The sequence below is a fragment of the Parasteatoda tepidariorum genome, chromosome 4, assembly GCF_982258835.1.
Source record: "Parasteatoda tepidariorum strain Cologne lab strain chromosome 4, Ptep-v5.0, whole genome shotgun sequence".
NCBI lineage: Eukaryota > Metazoa > Arthropoda > Arachnida > Araneae > Theridiidae > Parasteatoda > Parasteatoda tepidariorum.
In genome coordinates, this window is record NC_141758.1 from 119,795,837 (window position 1) to 119,822,386 (window position 26,550).

General features: G+C 27.3%; 1 long non-coding RNA gene across 1 annotated transcript; it reads left to right on the forward strand.

Moving 5' to 3' along the window:
• Positions 1–20,585: 20,585 nt before the first annotated feature.
• On the forward strand, positions 20,586–25,961 carry LOC147812653 (uncharacterized). The gene is made up of 3 exons (XR_015432913.1): positions 20,586–21,792; positions 22,617–22,757; positions 25,711–25,961. It is a non-coding gene; the product is annotated as an uncharacterized LOC147812653 (long non-coding RNA).
• The last annotated feature ends 589 nt before the right edge of the window (positions 25,962–26,550 follow it).

Consider the following 26,550-nt stretch of genomic DNA (forward strand, 5'->3'; position numbering starts at 1 on the left):
ATCTATCTTTACCATATCAATCCTAATATATAGCAATACTATTTTAGAATGTCTTTGCAAAATAAAATTCAAATGCTTGTTTGTTTTTGATCTTAATCTTAGTTAAATTTCTTTTTTAAAATATTGCTTCATGTAATATCACTAGGTATGCAACTATATAATGTTTCTGAAGATGTTTTAACCAAATGTTTACATTCAATCGTATCTTGAAAGCATCCTACAGTTAGGCTTCGCATTCAAAATTTTAGATCTAAATTATTTCTTTATTTTTATATAAACAAGATTTAACGCATTTTTAACCAATTAGTATTTCCATGTCTTTATAGAGACCGTTCTAAAAATGAATTAAGAGCAATCATAAATTATGTATTTTAATGCAGAAATTTTAGTTAAATTATTTGTAAACCTTCCATAAATAGCTTTATATTCAGTTATTACATTCATTTATATTCATAATGTAGTCATTTTATTTTCGAAAGACTACGTTATCAACTGAAAGTTTAAATGTTTTATCTGACTCGATAGTAGATTTTTACTTAGGCGTGCTTTAGATTTTATTTCACAAGGGGCCTATTAAGTCATCCATAAAATAGGCAAATAAAAAAAGGCTTTGTAGTTAAGTAAAAGTAATTAACTTCATCTCTTTATCTTTTATATTAAAATAATTCTCTTAACATAAGCTCTTTTGGAATAATTAGTCATAATTTATAAATATTGTTCAGTGTTTATGTACCGCTTACTCGAGGCATAGTGGACTGGATAAATATCTGTTCATTGTGGATATAGTAAAAATAACCTTACATTTAATTTAATTAATATCTAAAATTTTTAAATAATAGAAAAATTACACTGCTTAGATGGGAATGATCCCCACTTTTTGAAAAATGTTAATTTTGTATCTGAATTTTTGACTTGTATAAACAAAAATACGGAATGTAACTTGCTTACAATCTTTCTTTTTTTTAAATGCTTTGTATATAATTATTTAAATAATTTAATTAATTCAAAATTTAATTTGGAAGCATATTACTCTTCTTTAACTAAATATTTAAGCAAGTGCATTTTTGAAAAGTTACGTATAATGTTCCCCAAAATTGAACGTCATACTATTCTGAATCTAAATGTAATTTTTTTTGTTTTATTTTAATATTTTCGTTTTGGGAAAACCCCATGGATTCCCCACTCTCTTAACTACACCCCTAACTTGGTTTTAAGACAATGTGCAGTAAAAAAATTCAATTATTTATTAATATTTATGCATAAGTTATATGTATTTCTTATCTAATAAAATAGTTTTCGAGCAGAAATATTTTTAAAATTTGTTTTAATAGATTTCGCATAGTATCTAAAAATTAAGGCATACATTAGGTTGAATGGCAATGGCTGAGTGATTAAAACACTGAACTGTGATTGTGAAGGAATGAGGTTTGATCCCTTGCGGCTGCTTGCAACTCGCCCAAATTCAGATCGATGGATATAAGCTTGTCTCGAAACAAAAGGCAGCCTGAGCGCTAAGTTAATTGTATTGTCCTATTCATGCTGTAGGTTGTATAATTTCTGAACCTTAACCTTCATGACACCCCTGGTCCACAGCGGGTGGTTGCGGAAATGCTTTACTTTACTATTAGAATGAGAGAAATTAAAAGAAAAGCACATGATTTATAGATAATATATATGAGCATCAGTCAATTTCATTATAATGTTTCAACTTCAGGAAACATTTAAAAGTTTATATTGATTGTTATCGTAGCAATTTAATTTAAATGATTGGTTGCTATGAAAATAAATTTCATTCATTTCTTGTTTAGCAGAAATTCTTATTCACTCAAATAAAATTATTTAACTTAAACACACAAAAATAATTTTTAAGCATAAAAGCTTGCCTAAATTTCGTTTCGTTTTATTAGTTTAAGCTCTGTCGTGCCACAGGTCCCTGGTTCGATCCTCAGGCCGGGCAAGTTTGATTCAACCTTTCATCCCCTTCAGTGGGTCGATAGATGAGTACCAAGTATGCTTGGGAACTAAACACTGGGGATTCCGCGTTCGGCTGACCACTTTAACGGAACATCTGCTCCTGCACCCCAGAGCCCAAGGTCAAGAAAACTGAGATGGGCACAGTAGGCCTTGGCCCTCTATGGGCTGTCGCGCCATTGAGTTTAGTTTAGATTTTATTAGTTTAAAACCTTTTCTTACAATATTTTCACCTCGTTTTTTTCCCTCCGACTCACTATTATTGCTTTTATAACAGATATTGTAGCTACCATTTTCACTTTTTCTCACTGCAAACGAGTAAAGGGTTAAAAATCAATATCGAAATTTTTCAACCATACAAAATTGCATTGGATAATTATCTTCCAGTGCAAGACTTACCTAAAAGGTCTACTAACTCAACGAGTATCTTTGTTCTCGGTTGGGATTTGCAATAGATAGATAATAAGATTTCTAGAACGGAAAAAGAACTTTAAAAGCGATAGAGAGATGTGTGGCCTTTTTCAAATATTATTTTAAGAGTAGTAGTTGTTTTTTATTTCGTTTTTTAAGAAAATTGTTGCTTAAGGATACAATTGCATTGTTTAAAATTGTTGCCCAAGAAAAATTAGTCCTTAATTTAGATTTCACTTTAATATAGCAACTTATGGTGTTTTATTGTTCAGAAAATAGGAAAAATTCTAACCCACAAAATTAGGTACTACTTCAGTTTACACCATTAATCAACCTCTAAAAGCTATTTTCTTTCTCATCTAATTTGTATATCAGTATAAAGTATGAGAATCGCCATGGTTAACAGGAAAGCGGTGGTGGCAAATTGATTAAAAAGAATACGAATAACAATCGTTTCAAAAATGAAATTATGAAGAAGTTGCTGCATATGTGAGAATTGGGGAAATGCATCAATGCAGTGCATCTCAAAAATGTCCGAAATAACCTGAGAGTTAAATCCAACGTAAGGATGTGATGGATTGATGTGGGAGAAATCAAATTGAGTTCTGTTTCATCGAGAACTATTGCTTGTTTCGAATGCATGAGAAAAATAAGGAGGGTTTCTAACATGAATTGAGAATGTCCTTGAAAAATTTCATTTCTGCAACGATGAATGAAGTGATGGAGTTCCTCGGACTTCTCAACGAACTCAAAATAGTATTTAGACATTGAATGCAATATAAATTTACCTTTTTTTATTTACTTTTCCTTGCAATTCATTAAATTTAAAATTCATGGTTATTGTTTTCAAAAGGAGGTAAACATGGTAAATCTAAAGGTGAGGATTTTTTTTTTGTGTTTTTGCAGGAGCAGCCTGGATTATCTGATGTGAACACGTGCATGCTTGGAGTAGCGGACTATTCTCACTGCATGCGAGTTCAGAGATGCGGATAAGAACCTGATTGGTGAAATAAATTTTCCAGTAAAAAACTCACCAATCAAGTTCTTGTTCGCATGCATGATTTTTTTCCACATGCAATGAGGATGGTTACAAAATTGAAAACATCCGTTAGTTATCTCAGTCAGTGCGGAATGTCGGAGGTCAAGCGTTTGGACACACTACTCGATGAGTACATCATTGAAGAGCATTCTACTCAAAAGAAACTACGACAGTGAGATTTCTCGATGGTGTATTCATTAAGTAGTATTTTCATGCGTATGACCTATGCTCCATTCATTTGGGGGGGGGGCTGTGGTAATTCCAATTTCATCTTAATTCATTGTATACAGGTGAGCTCATCAGACAATTTTATAGTTTTTCCTTGCAAAAACACAAAAATTTTATTTCTCATAGATTTGCTATTTTATTGATGCGTAATATTAAATTAAGGGGGGAGGTCAAATTTTAAATATATTCATAATTTTCCTGTTTACTTCCTTTTGCACATATCACTCACTAACTTTTGCATTTCTCACCTTTTTTTTTTAATTTCCACTTTCCTTTGCACGTTTCCTTTTTTTCAAATCTTGGATTTTTTTTTTCATGAATATTTTATTTTTTTTATATTCCGAGTTATTTTGTGACATGTTTTTTTTACATTTTTAATTTAGGCATTTAATTTTATCAATTTCTTGTATCCTTTTTCCCATTTTTAATCCATAATTATTTTTGTTTTTTACAGTTTCTTGTTAGATTTTATTTATTTTCATTAATTTGACTCTATATATACATTATTTCATTTTACTGTTTATTTTTTCCCTGAGTTGTGTAACTAAACAATGCTTGAAATTTTCTTGAAAAGGCACAATCAATATTTTGTCTTTTATAAAATTTAATGACGAAATTACCTTTGTAGTAAAGTTATAATTTGATTGTCTGATATTTTAACTGATATTTTGATGGATTAGAAGTATTTAACTGCATTTTCTCATTTAAAGCTTGCGTCTTGCAAAATTCTGATCCGGTTAGTGCAATGTTCAAACTTGAACTTTTTACTATGCGTTTAAATAAATAAGAACATACGATGAATTCTATTCGCTGAGAATTATGTTCATGATATTTTGGACTACATCTCACATCGTGATTTGAGTTTTTGTGAATAAATTAACTATACAACATTGAAATTTTTAATCGAACTCAGAAGACAAACTTCGATGAGCGGCATACTAAAAAAAAATCTGTATGTGACACTTATGAGTGTATGACGTAGATGAATGCAATTCATGATCTGTATTTCATTAGAGTTATTAATTTTTAAGTATTCTTAGGCTTTGGGTGCAGTCCCAAAACCGGAATTCTAACACTTATTACATATTTAAAACGAGAGCTCATTATCGAGACTTAAAAGTTATTTACTTAAAATTACAGTTGACAAAGCTATATTAAATTTTTCTGCTTAAAAATAAAACTGTCTCAAAAATTCTTTTCCCCAGGGGGTTTGTTTAAATCTACAATGCGGGTTTTTTTTGTAAAATATTTCATTTTTAAAATTTATATTTCCAATTGTTTTCAAATATCTTGAGTTCTTGAAATATAAAAAAATCAATCACTTATTTCTTTACGAATTAAAATCAATTTTTAAAATTTAAAGTATTCCCGAATGAAAATATCTCTGATTTTTACAAATTTTTATTTAAAGATTTCTAAATTAAAAAAAATTTTTGTCTTAAAAAAAGATTTGATATGCATAAATAAGAATTGTAGATTTAAGCAAATACGGAGCTTCACGCACCCGGGTGCCCCAGTGACGTCCATCTTCTTTTATATTTGCAATTTTTGGCGTTAATCTTGATTGATGCCACTTGGAACTTTTTTCTATATATTTTTTTGCAGATTATTGAAATGTTACTATTTTTCAAATTCTTTAAAGAATATTTCTAAAACATATAACTGGAAAAATTTTGAGAGCTAAGTTGCTAAAAAGCATGCTGTTTAATTATTAAACTTCCTTCATATGCTTTCGAAATTGATTTTCGTAATTTTTGATCTCTGTAACAATTTTTTCGTTTGCATGAAACGGAAGATGGACGGTATTTTGTCTCTTTAAGGCAAAGTGTGACTGAGTATTTTATTTTAGAGAGTTTTTTGAACATTTATCTAGCGTCCGGTGATTTAGGCTAAATTAAATTTCGTTAATTTTTACTAAAAGAAAATTGGATTACGAAAGATGTCAGTCGCTTTCTTAAAAGTAATTGCATTAATCCGTTAAAAAATTATTATACAGTCTTGTCAAATTTGTTTTAAAAATATCCTAATTTGTGTATGAAATATAGGTATATTCATTTTGGGGGTCAATAGGATTAAAGAGAGTTTCTTCATTATCCAATTTTACTCATTTAAAAAGAATTCATCAAATCAGTTTTGTTTAAAAATATTTTTGAGGTTAGAACGTTTAATGTGTTTTATAAGGATTAAAATAATTATGTGCTGCTTTGTCCAATGCACTTTTATTTTTAGAGCTTTCTTTTACTAAACTGTTTCAATATTGTTTTTTATTATATTGCTTATTGTTATTGTATGGAAAATAAAATACCCTTAGAAGTTTTTTCTTTTCTAATACACATGCTCTTTATTTCAAAAATATTTAATTATTAATAATTGCAGTGCATGTATTTTAATGGGTGGTGGTTTATTTGTTCAGCCAGATGACATCAAACCAATTCATCTAAAAATTGTGCCACATAAATTTTGTTTTTTTTGGGATCATAGGTAAGTATTTTCATATCAGAAGAGAACGTGGAATGTTGCCCGAAAACAAAATTTAATACACTTGTTTTTTTCAATGATCGAAAGTTTCTGTGAATTTAGAGAATTTCGTAACAGAATTATGGCATTTAGTTCACGTGTTCTAAAACACACTTCAAATATCTGGCCAGATTAATCAGCTCGAGAAAAAGTATTTTTCTTTGAAATGAAGTAAAAGCACATCACAAAAGTTTGAATCATATACTGTTTATTAACGTACATTTTTCAAAAAATTTTTTATTTAGGTAATGAAATTCCCTGCTGTTTCTAAAAATATTTTTTTCTCTTGGAAGCAGAAAATTAAAAAACTTCTCTAAGTGCAGAAACTTTTGATTTATAGCTTTTAAATTATGTATTTATATATTGTGAAAATGTAAAAATATGGATTTTTGTGAAGTTTTAATTACACTGATGTAATGAAATGATATGAAATGATGTAATGTAAAAAAATGAAATGAAAAATTAAATTAACCACTGTCTTTAAAAATTAATGAATGAAATAAAATCAAAGAATAAGCAATGAATCGAAAACTCATAGCTTAATATGTATATATTCTCAAAAATAATAAAAAAAAAACTATTTACTCATATTAACCATTTCAAAAAATTTTTTTGTTATCATGGTTGCAAAATTAGAAAGTGTTGCTATCAACCAGAGGCCTTTAGTAGCAACTTTTAAAGAATTGAAAATTCTAAGGAATGGAAAATAACTAATTATATTTATGTAAAGTACTTCTTGTGAAGCATTTTTCAAAATTTGAAAACACTACGAGGTTTATTTCGAAGATAAAACAATTTTCCTGACCTCTCTTAATAAATTTATGTTAAATTTAAAGCATTGTATGTAACTTTTTCAATTTATAAAATTTAGTGTTTTTTGAGTATTTGATCCAACAATGCAACATGAAATTTATATTTAATGATAAACATAACTAATTTATTTCAAAACAAGTTTAAAATAATTGCATTTTCTGTGAAAAAATGACTCGGTTTAGAGGCAGTTTCTTAATTGCAATTTTTTTAATTAGTCATCCTCTGGCCAGTGTGACCGTTAATTTTGCTTTACATTTATAATACTCACTTTCCTTTCTTTGCAAAAATACAATCTCTTTTTTTCTAACATGAGGGATTCTCTAAAAATTGAAGAAAAAAATTATTTTATTATTGAGTATGATAATTGAATGATTTTTCAATTATCACACTCAATCGACAACAAAATCATTTATATATATTTTATTCAGCTAAGGATTTCATCATACAATTTAAAATACATTGATTTGTTCACGAAATTTTGTTTCATGTAATTTATAACTAAACTACGAGTACTTTACTTTTTGTATGTATGAAGGAAGAAAACAGTCTCACTCTAATTTCAAATGTAAAATGTTGAGCTCCTTCGTTAATTCATAATTACAGCTTTAGCATTTATGGGAGTAAACAAAGTTGCATAATTAATTTGTCTTATTTATTTATTTATTTTTTTTTGAATTTTTATACTTTTAGCGAAAAAGCTTAGAAATAGGAAAAAAATATTTAACTTACTTCTTCAAATAATTCAACTGGAGAAATGATATACGAAATTCAAAAAGATAAGGGAAAAATATTAATAATTGTTGATGGTATCATAACCAAGCAATGTGTCACTAAAAATTCTCTATATTGATTATTATAAAATTTTTGTTTGAAATTGATGTGATTAATGATTAGGCAAAAAATAATTCTGTTTTATCCATTTATTGTGCATTTTACCAAGTAAAAAAAATTAGAAGGTAAAATTTTAATAATTGTTTTAATTAAAAGTATAGTTATTTTCTTTCTGATTTTGAAAAATGCTGCTTAATATATTTCATGGCAAAGCAAAGTATGATTATTTAAATTTTGAATCATCCTGCTCAAAAAATCGTGTATTTACAATATTGTGTAATGCAAATGCATAAATGTATATAAGTATCATAAAAATGCATAAATGCATATTTATGATGCATCATGTATACTTATATATACATAATGCATCATAAATATGCATATCTTAAATGTGTTACTGATAGGAAAAGAAAGTGTTTTCCATATTTGTCATAAAATATTGTTTTAAAAAGAAAGTTTCAAAATTATATGACCTAGATATGCAATATATAGAAATAAGAATTCTAACACAAATTAATACACATAAGTATCAAAGACTTATCCTCTCTTCTAAATCTATTTAATTTTTATTTGCACTTAATGGATACATGGTGAAAATTTTTTTGAATAAGGAAATTTAACAGTCATACTTTTAGAAAACTAAAAAAAAATTCTCTAAAGGTTAATGAAGAAAAACAGCTATATATTTTGAAACTTTCCATTTATTCTCATATTTCTCTATTAACAATTTTTATTCTTCGATGGAGAAAAATTCTCTTTAGCTTAACTTGTTTTATTGTTTTTTTTTTATTACCTAAATAGAAAGTTTTAATAGTACAATCTTTGGTTGTGGTTTCAATCAAATTATGACTCTTGCTTTCTAAAAATATTTTATTTCTTTATGCTTTAAAGTATTCTGGATTCAACTGAGATCACAGATATGCAAATTTAGAATTTATAACTTATAAGACTTTCTGTTTATAGTCATGAGCTATTATTACGGGCTTCTACTATGAGATAGACTCATGTCTTGACACATAGTAAAATAGCATATGTTTATTTATGTTTCTCCTATAAAGTATTTATTATATACTATAATATACAATCATATTCTTTTCTATTTTTGTAGATAGAAAGCATCTAAAAATTTGTTAGTTAGCCTAGCATTCAGTTCTGGGGTCTAAAATTACCCATAGACTAATAAAATCGGATTGGACTGTTCGCGCAAACCTCCCTCCTAACCCTGAGGCACACTTCCTCTGAAAGACCACCTTGTCCCTTTTTCATAAAAAAAAAAGAATTATTAACGTTGATTTGTTGTTCGTGGGTTTGACAAAAATTATCAATTTTAAAAATTTATTTTCTTATAAACCAGATGGTTCTGTTACTTGCATGCTATTGCTATTCTAATTGAATGGTTAATAATTGAGTTTAATTCTATCCAAGGCAGAAAAAATATTAAATTTTTCTCAACCATTCGAAGTAATATAAAACAGAACCAACATTTTAAATTTTAATAACTTTGACGCTAATTTGAAATTTTTAAAAGTGTAAAGTTTTTTCTTTCTTAAGAAAACATGGTTACAAACATTCAATAAATATTTCATTTGTTTCATTTTTTGATCGTTTTTTATCTACATCGGAAAATTGGTCAATATGAACTATTTACTTACTCTTAAAGTAATACGAAATTTAAATGAAATAAGACGTGTTACTGTTATGCATTTTCAGTTTTCAAAGTAGGTGGCTGCCAAAAAAGAAAATAACAGTAAATAAAAAAATAAATTTTTTAAATCCCCTGCTAATAGTTTTGCTAAACTAAATAAACCTTCGTAAAAATGTAATAATAATAATAATGATGACTGCATTAATAACATCTTAATATCAGAATGATTTTTTTTAAATCTCTAGAAGTATGCAAAATTTCATTTTGTTTTATTTAATTTATTTTGAGTTATGGAAGTAGGAGGCACGCGCTTAGCGAAAATTTTCCGAAATATCGGTAATATAGAGAGATTTCTGCCAATTGCGCTTATCTTCTCTGCAAAAATTTACTTGTTCTGAATAATTTTTAATTGGAAAATTTGAATTATTTCTAACGAAAGTATGTTGATCTCAGATTTAAAAAAACCAACAAGTTTTGAGCTCAAAATTTTAATTTTACAATTCGTTAACTAATATCGTAAGTATTTAACAGAATTGAGTTTTAAAAGAAATATATAAATTATCATAGATACATGCTTTAATTTTAAACTCTAAACATAAAAATCTTTTTCGTGTGTGTTGATTAAGAAAATAAAAGTTTGTTCATTATGAACATGAATGCAACAGTAAAAAAATGGCTTTATTTTTACTAATAAATCAAATGAAAAAAATCTAATTTAAGTCTAATTATTATTCAATAAAGAAATAAAATAGCAGAGAATATCTATACGAAAATGTAAATTTCGTATAAAGGGTCTTCAAAAATTCTACAATATATGAAAATCAGGCTTTTTGTACTTTGAGGCTAAGGTTCATAAAATGTTTTGTTCTGGAACCCGTAAAACCTTTGTTCTACTTTGGATGTATATCTTCTTCCTCTGCTACACTGCAACTTTTGTGGGTTCAGCTAATTATCGGGCTAAATCCGTATTGTTTTTTAAGGTATGAATCTTTAGTAAACATATAATAGGCTGAACTAAAAATAATTTTTATAATTATAATCATCAATAAGAATAGCTTAAAAATGAGGGAACATTAGATAGTTAACATAATGAAGCAAACTTATCTACACTGACGCCGTGAATTAATTATCAACAAGAAGCCAATATAGTAGGACCTTCTTTTTAACTAGTAAAATGTAATTTAGAGTTTGTCCGCAGAAGACGGAACTAATTTTCTTAAAATCGATGTGCCGGTTTTACTTCACTCCCCCCTATCTAAGTATTATCCAATTTCTTTATGTATATTTACATCAATAATGCATTTTCCAAATAACATTACGCATAAGTTAATCAAAATTGGAATATAGAACGTTCATCACCTCTAATGATTAAAATGTGAATTTAATTCCGAACTATAATATTTATCACCAAGCTTGCTCCTACTACTAAGGTATTTTTTAGTACATACATTTTAAGAGTGTCTAAACATTTTGATAGGAAATTTAATACTGCAAGAACGCCATTTTTTCTTTTTGTAATATTTCGTTTTTAAAACGTATTTTTTCGTTCTAGTTGTAGCCTCAAGCACTGTAAGCTATGGTCATTTTGTACCTTATTCAGATTGCCATTTGGGCAGTCTATTCCCAGATGCCAAATGGAATCAAAGTTCAACAGTCTACCTATATTTGTTAATCTATGGAAAGACTTCCCTGAATGCTAAGTTAACTTGATTAATTTGAGAAAGTCTGTTTTATGAAATAAAACAGAAGGCAATACTTTAAGTAAATATGGATAATGAAGAGATTTGAATGTCTTCTGAGTTCTTGGTTCAAAGGAAACTTAAAAATAGTAAATGTTCTTCCCACACTATTACTTTGTGGATAAGCTAAGTGTGGATTTATAAAAATAGATTGAACTAATTTAAAACCAAACGGATTTTATCAAATTTTAATATTCAAGTTTTGTGCCTTTTCTTTTTGATTATGTATGACAAAGTATAGTTTGATTTATATCGATTAGAACTACTTTAAATTCTGAGATATTATTTTTGCTGTAGCTAATTTTTTTTATCTCCATTTTAATTTTATGGTTACATTTTTCTTTTAACTTTGATTGCGAAAAAGTTTTCAAATATTTCTTCCTTTTTTTCAATCACCAAATTTAAGAGAAAATATTTGTTATTAATTTTAACTTTTGTGCGTCTGTAGTCATAAGTCAACTTATTACCTCTTTAAAAAGGATTACAATAGTTACTTATTAAATTTTGTTTTCATTTCAGGCTCTAATGTCAATTTTTTTCAGGTAAAACTAATAAGTATTATAGATTCATTTTAGTTCATTAAGATGCTCAGTTCAACTAATAAAACCGTATCAATTGGTTTCCTCCCTGAGAATGAATGACTTTGTGTCTGCTACTAATAGACAGAGATGAAGACGGCAGAAAATCTTCAGAAAACACTTAAAAGATGGTCTTTTTTCCAAATTAGGTTAGTTTGACAAATCTTATTAAACTTACGATAATCATACTTACCAACTTGTAATATCGCTAAAAAATATTTTTTAGAAAGTGGTAGTAAAACAATTAAATTCGTAGGAATTTTCTTTGAATAAAACTATCAAGAAATCTCTAAGCATAATTAGCCATGAAATAGATTTTAACTGCAAATTTTTTAAAAATTATTGATTTGTCGTTGTAAAATTTTTTTTGAGACTTTAAACTTCAAGAGTTAATACCCCAAAACGTTAATGTTGAATGTTAATGTAATACTAAGAAAATTATATCTCAGTTGCCGTACAAGTTGGCAGCTATGGATATTGTTGTTGTAAAAACAATGCATTTTGTATAAATAGTACAGTCTTTTGGTCCAATACTGTACTACTAAAAGAACTTTTTATAAAAATTCTTAATAAATAGCATTGCTGCTAGCATCTTAAAATGTAAATTTGCACTGGCATTGACTGTTTTGTATATTTAAAAAAATTAATTTAATATCAAAATGTCATTTTCCTGGTATGTCACAGACAATATTTCCAATAATAACTAGCTTTAAAACTTCCCACAAATTTTTCAATGTCTAATTTGGTTTTATCTCAACCGTTGTAAGCATTTCTAGAATATATGCAGAGGTATTAGTTCCAAAAACCTTGTTTAGAAATAATTTTTTCTGTCAATAATTTGTTTGTCACATGAAAAGCAGTCATTTTCCTGGCCACTTTTTTTTAGTAATTTAAAATTAAAATAGATAGTCATTTTAGGTTAAGCGATTGATTAGAATACCATCCTATCAGAACATGTCTTATTTCAGGATTTAAGAACTTACTTTCTGGTTCAAAATCTATTTCAAAGAATTTTACAAGGTGAGTAGGTTTTTTGTTGTCATTTTCATGTGTTCTTGAAATCAATAACATGAACTACATAGATTTACATGAGTTATTTCAATAAATCCCTATAGTTTTCTGCGGAAAGTAAACTTCTTAGGCCGAAATGTTAAATTAAAATAAATGCTGTAAATGGCTAATTGTCATTATCCTGCCTGTCATTTTCTTAGCTTATGAATGCCATCAGTTACCAGAAATTTTTTTAAGCAGTATAATGTAAAGAGTGAAAGCAAATATTAACCTAATACCCAGTTTATGTAAGATTGTAATATGCTTGTACAAAGTTATCTACTTATTTAATGATTGATTATTATACACAATATTATTCTGTACATATCAGCTACAAAATTACTTTTGATTCTTTTAGCAGTGGATAAAATAATTAATTTAAACAATTCATGGTCCATATAACACAAAGTCTTTAGGTTATTTTTTTTTCAAAACACAGATAGTTAAAATATGAAGGACATCACTGTACAATTTAATTCTGTCATAGTCTTTAAACTCTACTTGGGTGTATAAATTAAAGAATGTAATGAAGTTGGAAAATAAAATGATTTGAAATATTTTAAATTAAAATAATATAATAAAAAAAAATCCGATGTAAATTATTATAAAATTAATTTTACTGGGTTATTTTAAAACATGGGGCCTAAAAAAATCAAGGAAAAGTAAACTGAGAAAAAAAACGGGAAGCCGAGAAGAAATAGTATGTTAAAATTGTTCACAATAATTATTTACATAAAAATGTGAAATTAACTTTTCAACTTTGTCTTCTTGAGTTTCTTAAGTTGAATTACTTACTATTAGCTTAAAATGACTGTTTTCCTAATCTAATATGTCATTTTTCTGATATTCAAAATTTGGTGAATTCCTACTTTTTTTGAGAAAATATCGATTAACTACGCTGCTGTCTGTAAAATTATTAATAAATGTAACTAAATAAATATATAAAAAAAAATTAGATTATTTTGAAGACTTTAAATTTGAAGAAACTTTTTTTTCCGAATTGTCAGTTTTCCAAAGAATTACCCATATATATATATATATATATATATATATATATATATATATATATATATATATATATATATATATATATATATATATATTAAATAACAGATAGAGATAGATATTTCCATGATCCATATTTAAATACGTGTTTTGCTTGAGGGGCATTTTTTTCTTCATCTTACAAAATACAGCAATTTTTTAAAACCAAAATTAAATGCATTCTGAATTTACGTTGGTGGATCAAATATAAATGAGACCTTTCTAATAGCAGCATACGATTTTTATTCTTATTATCAATGGAACACTAAACTTTATCTAAAATATAAGCAATAGTTTGGCACTGTTTAGTTTTCGTTAAGTTCTTTTTTTTTAGTTACTTTAATCATAAGTGAGCGGTCGTAACATTCTTAACGCAGTTTCAGAGCACATAATAATAAAATTTTTAACAAGAGGAAATATCAAATGTACTGACAATTTGAACAGATCACAGGCAAACTTTGGCAATGATATCCTGTCTAGAGCTCAAGTATGCAAACGGCACTAGTCATTTAAACAAGGCCGTTAAGAAATTGAAATTGTCTCATGCTCTTCTACCAAGATTGAGTCTTACTACAGACCTTATTCATAATGACCGACGAATGAAAGTTCGAGAAATTTGTACTGTGACAAAGATGAGTTATGGAAGTATGCAAAGCATAATTCATGACGATTAGAAAAATCTCAGCGAGGTGGGTACCTAGAATTTTGAACACAAAATAAAAGTATGCAAAAAAAGAAGTTTGTCAAAAACCGAAGTAACGCAACCAAAGTTTCAGACATTTCATTGGGATACGGTTCAACATCCTCCATGTAGTCTGAATTTGGCACTTTCAGATTACCATTTGTTTAGAAAAATTAAAAAAACTTTATGAAAACTTAAACTCAAAAGTTGCAACAATCACTACAATAGTTGTTAGTCACTTTAAAAATCATATTACAATGAATAAAATGGTTTTGAAAATTATTAATACTAAAGAAAACATTTATTTTTAGAATCAAGTCAATAAATATAGCCAACAAATTAGTTGATAGAATGAAAGAAACAAATTTTTGAACTTTAATGGCATGAAGTCGTTTATGTGCTCATCAGCTAGGGAAAATGAGGAAAATACTTAATTCTTCTGCACTTTAACTGAGCAATTCAGTTAATCTGCAAATTATCTTGATAGAAATTCTTGACTCCGATATCCTAGTTTTCTTAATGTTGGGAAAATTAAGAAGGTGGAGATAAAAATAATCTATTGAAATACAATAATTATATTTCGTTTACAACGTTAAGATTTAATGATCTTTAATTTTCCCTCAGGATATAGAGAAAAATGAGCAAGAAGCCTTGTAAAGACATCTAACAGTCATTAATGGTAAGGTAAGGTAACTATCGGTAAGTTTTACAAGCTTAAAAAAATATTAAGTTCTATTTATTCAAGAAATGGTATGATTCTGTGCTTTGTAAAGGTAAGCTTCCTAATAATACTTAATTATAATGTAAATTATTTATTTATCCTGAATGTCTGTTTGTACGACATTCAAAGTAATCCTAAAAAGGTAGAGTAAGTAATCTAATATTGCGTTTTTTTCTTCAGGGTGAAAAAAAAAAGGGGGGGGCAAAATTTTGTCCGGTTTTTTTTCCGTTTGGTACATTTTCGTTCGAGGGATCCCGTCACACATTCCGCAAAATTCATCATTCTTACGTCCGCGTTTAATTATATGCGAAGAATATCGGACGTTCCGTCATCTCATTGCGTTTGTGTTTCCATATTTTTGTTACTTTTTTATCCTGTCTTTTCCATTTCTTTTCAGTTTTTCATTGTTTTCTGAGACTCTTTCCACAGTGTTTGTCCCTGTTTTTTTTCCACTTTTCTGAAGTTTTACTTTTCTATTATGCTTTTTCCACGTTTTATTTTCATTGTTTCGTTTCCAATATTTTTTTCTTATTTTTTTTCCATTGTGTAATTCTTATATTTTCTCCTTAGTACTTTTTCTATATTGTTTTCATTGGTTTTTTTATTGCTTTTTTTTAATTACTTTTTTTATTGCTTTTTTTCCATTGTGCTTTTTACTTTGTGTTTTTTTTTAATTTATTCCAGTGTATTTTTCTTTTTTTTTCCAGTGTTTTTTCCAACAGTTTTTCCGATTTTTTCCTGTGGAGTTTTTTATTTGCCATTTTATCCATTGAATTTTTTCATTTTCTTCCTCAGCGTTTCCCAATTTTTCCATTGTTTTTTATTTTTAATTTTTTCCTGTGGAGTATTTTTTCAGTATTTTTTTCCATTTTTTCCTGTGCATAATTTTCTTTTTTCCATTGTTCATTATTTTTTTATTTTTTCCATTTTTTTGTGTAATTTCAAAGTGTATTTTTTTTGTCTCTTTTCAATCTTTTTTTTCGATTGAGTAATTTTTTTATTTTTTCCTCCGTATTTTTCTATATTTTTTTTCTATTTTTGCCATTGTGTTTTTACTTTGTGTTTTTTTTTTAATTTTCTGTTGTGTTTTTTCATTTTTCCATTGTGTATTTTCCATTGTGTTTCTTCCATTCTGTTTTTTTTCCAGTTTTTTTCCAGTGTATTTTTTGATTTTTTTCCAGGGTTTTTTAATTTTTTTCCCATTGTTTTTTTTGTATTCTCATCGTTTTTTTGCATTTTTACAATCTGTGTTTTTTTTCTATTTTTTCCATTGTATTTTTCTGATTTTTCGTATGGAGTTTTTTTAATTTCAATTTTATCCATTGTATTTTTTCATTGTTTTATTTTTTCAGTGTTTTTTCAATTTTTTCCTGTGTGAAATTTTCCTTTTTTCCATTGTGTTTTCTTTATTTTTCTATAGTTTTTTTCCATTTTTGAAGGTGTGTTTTTTCATTTTTCCAATGTGTTTTTTCCATTGTGTTTCTTCCAATCTGTTTTTTTTCGGTTTTTTTCCATTGTGTTTTTTTAATTTTTTCCAGTGTATTTGATTTTTTCCAGTGTTTTTTCATTTTTTTTTTCGATTGTGTTTTTTGTATTCTCATCGTTTTTTTACATTATCCAATCTGTGTTTTTATGTTTTTTTCCATTGTATTTTTCCGATTTTTCTTATGGAGTTTTTTTAATTTCAATTTTATCCATTGTATTTTTGCATTGTTTTTATTTTTTCTGTGTTTTTTCGATTTTTTCCTGTGTGAAATTTTTATTTTTTCCATTGTGTTTTTCTTATTTTTCTATTGTTTTTTACCATTTTTCCGGTGTGTTTTTTCATTTTTCCATTGTGTTTCTTCCTTACTGTTTTTTTCGTTTCTTTTTCCATTGTGTTTTTTTTATTTTTTTCCAGTGTATTTTTTGATTTTTTTTCCAGGGTTTTTTAATTTTTTCTCAATTGCGTTTTTTTTTACATTTTTCCAATCTGTGTTTTTTTTCTATTTTTTCCATTGTATTTTTCCGATTTTTCCTATGGAGTTTTTTTATTTCAATTTATCTGTTGTATTTTTCCATTGTTTTTATTTTTATTTTTTCTGTGTTTTTTCGATTTTTTCCTGTGTGAAATTTTCCTTTTTTCCATTGTGTTTTCCTTATTTTTCCAGTGTGTTTTTTCATTTTTCCATTGTGTATTTTCCATTGTGTTTCTTCCATTCGGTTTTTTTACATTGTGTTTCTTCCTTTCGGTTTTTTTACATTGTGTTTTTTTAATTTTTTCCACTGTTTTCTAATTTTTTCCATTGTGTTTTTTGTATTCTCATCGTTTTTTCACATTATTCCAATCTGTGTTTTTTTCTACTTTTTCCATTGTATTTTTCCTACGGAGTTTTTTTAATTTCAATTATATCCATTGTATTTTTCCATTGTTTTTATTTTTTCAGTGTTTTTTCGATTTTTTCTTGTGTGAAATTTTCATTTTTTCCCATCATGTTTTCTTTATTTTTCTATTGTTTTTTTACCATTTTCCGTTGTGTTTTTTCATTTTTCCATTGTGTATTTTCCATTCTGCTTTGTTCGGTTTTTTTCCATTGTGTTTTTTTTAATTTTTTCCAGTGTATTTTTTTTTAATTTTTTCCAGTGTATTTTTTGATTTTTTTCCAGAGTTTTTTAATTTTTTTTCCATTGTGTTTTTTGTTTTCTCGTCGTTTTTTTTAACATTTTTCCAAACTGTGTTTTTTCTTTCTCTTTTTTCCATTGTATTTTTCCGATTTTTCCAATGGAGTTTTTTTAATTTCAATTTTATCCATTGTATTTTTCCATTGTTTTTATTTTTATTTTTTTTGTGTTTTTTCGATTTTTTCCTGTGTGAAATTTTCCTTTTTTCCATTGTGTTTTCCTTATTTTTCTATTGTTTTTTACCATTTTCCGTTGTGTTTTTTCATTTTTCCATTGTGTATTTTCCATTGTGTTTCTTCCAATCTGTTTTTTTTCGGTTTTTTTCCATTGTGTTTTTTTAATTTTTTTTTTCGATTGTGTTTTTTGTATTCTCATCGTTTTTTTACATTATCCAATCTGTGTTTTTATGTTTTTTTCCATTGTATTTTTCCGATTTTTCTTATGGAGTTTTTTTAATTTAAATTTTATCCATTGTATTTTTCCATTGTTTTTATTTTTTCTGTGTTTTTTCGATTTTTTCCTGTGTGAAATTTTCATTTTTTCCATTGTGTTTTTCTTATTTTTCTATTGTTTTTTACCATTTTTCCGGTGTGTTTTTTCATTTTTCCATTGTGTTTCTTCCTTACTGTTTTTTTCGTTTTTTTTCCATTGTGTTTTTTTAATTTTTTTCCAATGTATTTTTTGATTTTTTTTCCAGGGTTTTTTAATTTTTTCTCAATTGCGTTTTTTTTTTTACATTTTTCCAATCTGTGTTTTTTTCTACTTTTTCCATTGTATTTTTCCTACGGAGTTTTTTTAATTTCAATTATATCCATTGTATTTTTCCATTGTTTTTATTTTTTCAGTGTTTTTTCGATTTTTTCTTGTGTGAAATTTTCATTTTTTTCCATCATGTTTTCCTTATTTTTCTATTGTTTTTTACCATTTTCCGTTGTGTTTTTTCATTTTTCCATTGTGTATTTTCCTTTCTGCTTTGTTCGGTTTTTTTCCATTGTGTTTTTTTTAATTTTTTCCAGTGTATTTTTTTTAATTTTTTCCAGTGTATTTTTTGATTTTTTTCCAGAGTTTTTAATTTTTTTTTCCATTGTGTTTTTTGTTTTCTCATCGTTTTTTTTTACATTTTGCCAAACTGTGTTTTTTCTTTCTCTTTTTTCCATTGTATTTTTCCGATTTTTCCTATGGAGTTTTTTTAATTTCAATTTTATCCATTGTATTTTTCCATTGTTTTTATTTTTTCAGTATTTTTTCGATTTTTTTCTGTGTGAAATTTTCCTTTTTTCGTTGTTTTCCTTATTTTTTATTGTTTTTTTTCCATTTTTCCGGTGTGTTTTTTCATTTTTCCATTGTGTATTTTCCATTGTGTTTCTTCCATTCTGTTTTTTTCGGTTTTTTTCCATTGTGTTTTTTTTTAAATTTTTTCCGGTGTATTCTTTGATTTTTTCCAGGGTTCTTTAATTTTTTTCCATTGTGTTTTTTGTATTCTCATCGTTTTTTTCACATTTTTCCATTGTGTTTTTTGTACCCTCATCGTTTTTTTACATTTTTCAAATCTGTGTTTTTTCCTGTTTTTTCCATTGTATTTTTTCGATTTTTCCTATAGAGTTTTTTTTAATTTCAATTATGTCCATTGTATTTTTCCATTGCTTTTATTTTTATTTTTTCAGTGTTTTTTCGATTTTTTCCTGTGTGAAATTTTCCTTTTTCCCATTGTGTTTTCCTCATTTTTCTATTGTTTTTTTTTCATTTTGCAGGTGTGTTTTTTCATTTTTCCATTGTGTATTTTTCATTGTGTTTCTTCCATTCGGTTTTTTTCCATTGTGTTTTTTTAATTTTTTCCAGTGTATTTTTTGATTTTTTTAAAGGTTTACTTTTTTTACCATTGTGTTTTTTGTATTCTCATCGTTTTTTTGCATTTTTCCATTGTATTTCTCCGATTTTTTCCTATGGAGTTTTTTTAATTTCAATATTTTTCCATTGTTTTTATTTTTATTTTTTCAGTGTTTTTTCGATTTTTTCCTGTGTGAAATTTTCCTTTTTTCCATTGTGTTTTCCTTATTTTTCTATTGTTTTTTTTCTTCCATTTTTGTGAAATTTCAAAGCTTTTTTTCTCTTTTTTCATTCTTTTCTCCCATTGCGTTTTTTTTTCTATCTTCCTTTAGTTGATAACAAATTAGATTATCTCTATTGCATTTGACGATTCATCTCTATTTCGTCACCTTACCCTCCTTCTTTTTTTAAATGATACAAACTTTGTATCGCGTGCTTCGTCTTTTCAAAGTTTTCTTTGCTTTTCTCGTCTTTTTCTAAGTTTTTCCAATTTTTTAATGTTATCTCATATTTTTTTTTAAAACAAACTTCGCATCTTTTCATTTTAAAATTAACTAAAAATTACTTTTCAGCGTTTTATTAGTTTGTTTCGTCTGAATTTTTTCCCTCAATGTGGTTTATCTGTATTTCTTTAAATAGGTTCATGAGTTGTTTTTTCAGTGTTGTTCATTTGGTTTTTTCAATGTAGTTCATCAGTTCCGTCAGTGTAATTTCCATTGGTATTTTCTCTTTCTTTGTGTGTGTGTTCTCAGTTGGATTTTTTCAGTTTGTTTTTCCACTGATTTTTCAATCAGTGTGTTTTCTATTGTTTTTTTAAAATGTGTTTTACGTTTTTTCCCATTTTTTGCATTTTGCTTTCCATACTATTTGGTGTGTTTTCAATTTATATTTTTTGGTATTTTCCATTGATATTCTTTCAATATTTTTCAATACTTTTTTTCAATGTGCTCAATCTTGTCTTTTCCTCCAGTTTTTCTCCATATTTTTCGCAATTCTTTGTTTTACCGTTTTTTCTCATTTTTGTTTTTAAATTTAAGCTTTCTATTTTTTTACTACATCTGATAAATTCCATCCGTGACTTCTGTCGTTGTATTTTTCAATATTTTTCATTTCTCAGTTTTTTAATCTTGCTTTTTCCACATTTCTAATATTCAAATTTTATCCTGACAAATTTTCAAGTTATTTTTTTAAAATTACTTATCAACTTTTTTTTCTTTTTTCTTTTCGCTTTTTTCTAGTTTTTTTTAGTTCTGGTTTTTTACAATGTAAATACCATTTTTTTGTTCGTATCAATTGAAGTTCAATTCGTGCTTTTTCATCCCATTTTTTTATCAGTTTGTTTTCAAATTTTTCGTTTCTTTTTTTTTCTATGCCCTGTTTTTTTTATTGTTTCAAATTAATGTCTGTTTCATTGCATGCTTCAATACTAGTATGGGTTTAAATTTTTTGCAAAATACTTTTTCAATTTTTAATTATGTGTTATAATTTCTTATCAGTGTATTCAGTTTTATTTTCCAATTCGAATTCTACATTTCATGTGTTTCGTTTTTCCAATTTTTTCCTTATTTTTTTTCTTATTTGATTTAGATTTTTTTTCCAGTTTTTATTTCTCTTTTTTTCATGTAGTTTTAGCTTTTCATTCATTATGTCTACCATATTTTTCCGAAGTAATTTTCAGTTCGGTTTCTGGTTTTTATGTAATATGTTTCACAGCACTTCATTCAATTTCTCTCAAATATTTTTCCCTTCAGTGTGATTTTTCAGTATCATCCCGGTTTTTGGTTTTTGCATTCATAGATTCAACTGTCCACTCCACATTTTCTCTTCAATTTTTTTTTCGTGCTTCCTGTGATCAGAAAAAACGCTTCATTTAAATTCTAATTTATTATATTTCAGTTTTTAAGGATTTGCTCACAAATACCCGACATAAAAGTATATGCCTGACTTATTGGAATCGGCCAGATTGACTAACATTGCCTGCCTCCTTCTCTTTAAGCAGAAGAAGAGGAATTGTCGCTTTTGAGAGATAAAGACTGTAAGTAAAAAGTTCCATCCTTATTTTTCTTTAACTGTTTTATACGTTGCAAATTTTAAATTTTATACACTAGTTTTTTTAATAACTTATTGGAGATTCTAGTTCTCTTAAGATCTCCAAAAAGATCTTTAAAAGCCATCATGAGCAAAATTTCTTATTTCCCTCAATCGCAAAAATTATTTTGAATGTATTTTGAGTGTATCCGGGTACTATTCATTGTCAATTTGTGTTTAGTCACTTTATCTTTATGTTAAGATTGACTTTCTCTCCCTTTCTCTCTCTTATAAACTTGGTCTGTTAATGGAAATATCGGAACTCTCTTCGGGTCTCTCTTCATTAAAATTCAATTTTTAAAAAATATTTTACAGATTTTCAAAATTATTTGTTACGCTATTTTTGGTTATCATATTTAATTTATAATTTTTGCCATGCTGTTGGGACATTCAACATTAAAAATAAATTTCAATTATTAAATATTTCATTTAGAAGAAAAAAAAATTCAAATATTTGAATAGCTTATTTTTCTTTAACGCCATAATAAAATAAAAATTTAAATTTTACTTATGCAATCAATAAAGCATATACTGTGATATATAATGCAATAAAAAGATAGTGATTCCTTAAAATAATTTAGGTATTAATTATAATTATAATCACACTGAATCAAAAGTGAAAAAAAATTATAATGAAAACACTAAATTTTAATATTTTAATTTAAACAAATAATATGGTAAACTATTGAATATTATCAATTAAAATTTTTTTCACGATTCCTGTAATCAGAAAAAACGGTTGATTTTAAATTCTAATTTATTATTTTTCAGCTTTTGAGGATTTGTTCACAATTACCCGACATAAAAGTGTATGCCTGACTCATTATAATCTGCTAGATTGACTCTAACATTACTTGGCTCCTTCTCTTTAAGCAGAAAAAGAGGAATTCTTGCTTTTGAAAGATAAAGAATGTAAGTTAAAAGTTCCATCCTTACTTTTCTTTGTTAACTGTCTTATACATTGCAAATTTTAAATTTTATACACCATTCATGTAACCGTTTTTTTTTTAAATAACTTCTCGGAGATACTAGCTCTCTTAAGATCTAAAGGATTGCTAAACGCATTCCTTAAAAACATCATTAGAAAAATTTCTTATTTTCTTCACTCGCGAGAAAAAAGAAACTCTCAAGATGCTTCTAACGAACTATATGTACTATAATCAACTTCAATTTTTTTATGCACACGAATTTTTCCAGACAAAAGGATTCTCCATCGCTTTCTTTTTAATGAAGAAAACATTTTTAAAAATGATAAAATCCGAATTTTTTAACTCCATATAAATTCTATTAGTAATGAAGTTTTACCATTTTAAATGAATAGGTTTTCTAGTAAAAAATTTGGTTTTTATCTTTTATTACATTAATTGGTTTTTATATTTTATCACTTTAGTTTTATTTATTCATGCTAGCGAAAAATTTTAACTTATTACTTGCGAATTTATTATTTAATCAAACAAGTTTGGTGGCTCATAATAAGCTGTAAGGAAAATATTTTCCTTTACCTATTTGCTGATTAACTTTACTCAAAATTAGATTAAAATAAATTAAACCAAATAAATTATTCCAAAACCTCTATTAGTGTGAAAATGTGATATTTTTGCATAAATAAATAAATGTCTTAACTTTTCAGTGTCTCTTTTTATAAAAATTTTGGTTTACCTTGTAACTTATTAATTTTATATATTTGCCTAACTTATTATATTTGTCTTGTAATTTATTAAGTTTCTGCCTACAATAATTATACTGAAAATATTATAAGTTTTAAAATCACGTAACACGTGGTATTCGATATCAGTTCAAAATCATAAGATGACGCTGTGCTGACCTCTGACGGAATTCCCGATTATGCGTGAGACTATATATGAATATATGCTTCAAGAAACCTGAAATAAAGAAATTATATACTGGATGCTTGAACTAATCACCCTTAGTATTGGGCTTTTCAGTACCCCTCTCAAAACAAAATAACTTAGCAAGTTGGGAGATGCAAATTAATCTTAATTCGGAGATAATTTAATATTGAAAGAATAAAGAAATGAATCATCCAACTTCTTCAAATTTCTAGACAAAAGTGAAAAATAAAGACAACAAAACCAGTTTGATTGTCTTATAAAAGTAGGAAATATTCATAAAGATCAGGTTTCAACTACTCTCCGTTTTATTTTGGCAATCAAACAGGTTTTGATTCCTTTAACCACGCTTTCCTTTTTAAAGTGATTCGCTGGGATAGTATTTTTTGTTTCTTTCTTTACTAAAATATTAATTGACGAGCACTAACTTCAATTGCTTCAATTTTGACAAAAATTTCAAAAATATATACTGAAAGTGGTATTTACGGAACACCTTTCAAAATTAACTAGCTAACAAACAATTACGCATACAGATTATTTCATATTGATTGCCCTTTATATACATTTTTTAATAAATATTATTTAAGCAAAATAGTATATAACATTAACATAATTAATATTTCAGAGAAGAGAAAAAATATCTATCAAACTGAAGATGGTACTTACTGAAAAATCAAAACTTGTTTGAATGCCTTAAAGAAACGAAAGAGTAGTTTAAATGTGATTTAGAAACTCCTAATTTCATCAGTTACTGGTTTTCATCCCATCCCATCCATTACCTTTGATTCGACAGTTTTTGATCCTATGTTTTTTTTTCTCCTCGCTTAAATAATAATGTGAGTGCACTAATATGCATTACTTCATTTTTGACAAAAATTTTGAAATCAATATTAAAGGTGGTGACTATGGAAAACTACTGCACAACAATCTTCCAAACTTTACAACTCTTTTGTATAAAATGCTTTTCAACGTTACTGTTTTAAAAAAGGAATAATTAATATATATAATTAGTTTTGCTGGAAAAAAGGTTTATACGTCAAGATGAAGTTTTCAGACAGCAATATTGTACTTTAAGTAGTATATATATATATATATATATATATATATATATATATATATATATATACAGGGTGTTCCCGAATTCATGGTAAGTTAGATACCGGACTTTGTAACAATCATTTACTGTTCAGGAATGTATGGACGCAAGTGACGCGATGAGACTGAAACAGGAGAAATAAAAAAAAAAGAGAAATTTAGTTATCGGTTGGTTGCGCAGGCTACCGTAATCGGTTGGTTGGCTGCCAAAGGAAAGCCCCATTCTCAATTACGCTAAATTCTACGATGGAAGACTTTACGTATGTCAAAAAATAAGATATGCATTGCATGCACGGAAGTACAAATGGTAACGGCAGAGTTGCGCAACGAATGTATCACGCACAGTTTTCGGATCGACGAATGCCGGCTCACAAAATTTTTCAGCTGTTACATCGTCAACTTCGTGAAACGGGTTTTTTCTATTTCACCAGACATGAAACTGGTCGACGAACAAGTGCGAGCAGTCCAAGCCTGGAAGAAAGCATCTTGGACATTGTGGCTGATAGACACGAGTTACGTACAAAAGCTGTTGCTCATCATGTAGGTCTAAGTCATCAGACAGTTTGTAGAATATTAAATTAAAATCGCTGACACCCCTTCCATTTTCAGCGAGTTTAAGCTTTGAGTCCAGCAGATAATCCTTTCCGCCTGGGCTTTTCATTGGGTGGTACAGCAATGGGCGCTGAAAACGTACTTTATACGTCACTATTTACAGATGAGGTGACGCTTACACGCGAAGGTGTGACTTAATTACGCGTAATTCCCATGTGTAGAGTAACCGAGAATCCACACGCAACGCGACCACATGCGCATTAACGACGATTCTGTATGGATGTGTGGGCTGGTTTTGTCAACGACTTTTTGATTGGCCCATACTTACTACTGACGTGACTTAATGGCGTGTTATCTTATTTTTCTAGAACATGTGTTGCCAGAACTACTGCAGGATATTCCAGTCGAGATTCGTCACCGCATGTGGTTTCAGCATGATGATGCGCCAGCCCATTTTAGTTGCTCGAATATCCGAAAGAGCTGCACGTGTGCGTGAAATAACTGGCATCTTTGAACGTGCGCGCCAATCGCTCCACCGACTCTGTCAAGCACGTATCGGTACTGGTGAACGCAATTTTGAAAAGTTATTGTAAACATTACTCTTGTCAACAACGCTTTCAATAAAAAAATTTGTCGTTCCTTTCGTCTCTTATTTTTTGTGTTTGCACCTAACTGCCTCACTTGCGTTCATACAATAAATGATACGTAATCCTATTCCATAAATGATTTTACAATGTTCTGTACCTACCCTTAAAATTTGTTCCAAGAATTTGGAACCACCCTGTATAAATATTAAGGATTTTATCTATAAAAATACCTTAAAATACTAAATTTAAAAAAAAAAAATTAAAGATTATAATCTTCAATTATTCAATAATATTATTCTAATAACTTCAACTCAAAAATCTACAGATAATAGATTAATTTTGAAAAACACACAGAATAATTTTTTTAAAGAATATTTTATCCTTCCGAGTACCAATCCACTTCCTGCATAAAATATAAAATTCGATAAAATCCCACGAAATGTCATGATTTTAACTATTTTTTTTAAAAAAAAAATCGTAGAAAGTCGCCGAAATATTTAATTTTTAAAATGGAATTTTGTCCCCCTTTATTTCATTGCATTCCGAATATCTGAATTTGAAACAAAATCCCGACTCAGTTATATTTTATTAAAATATAAAATGTTTTATCATGTTCTTTAA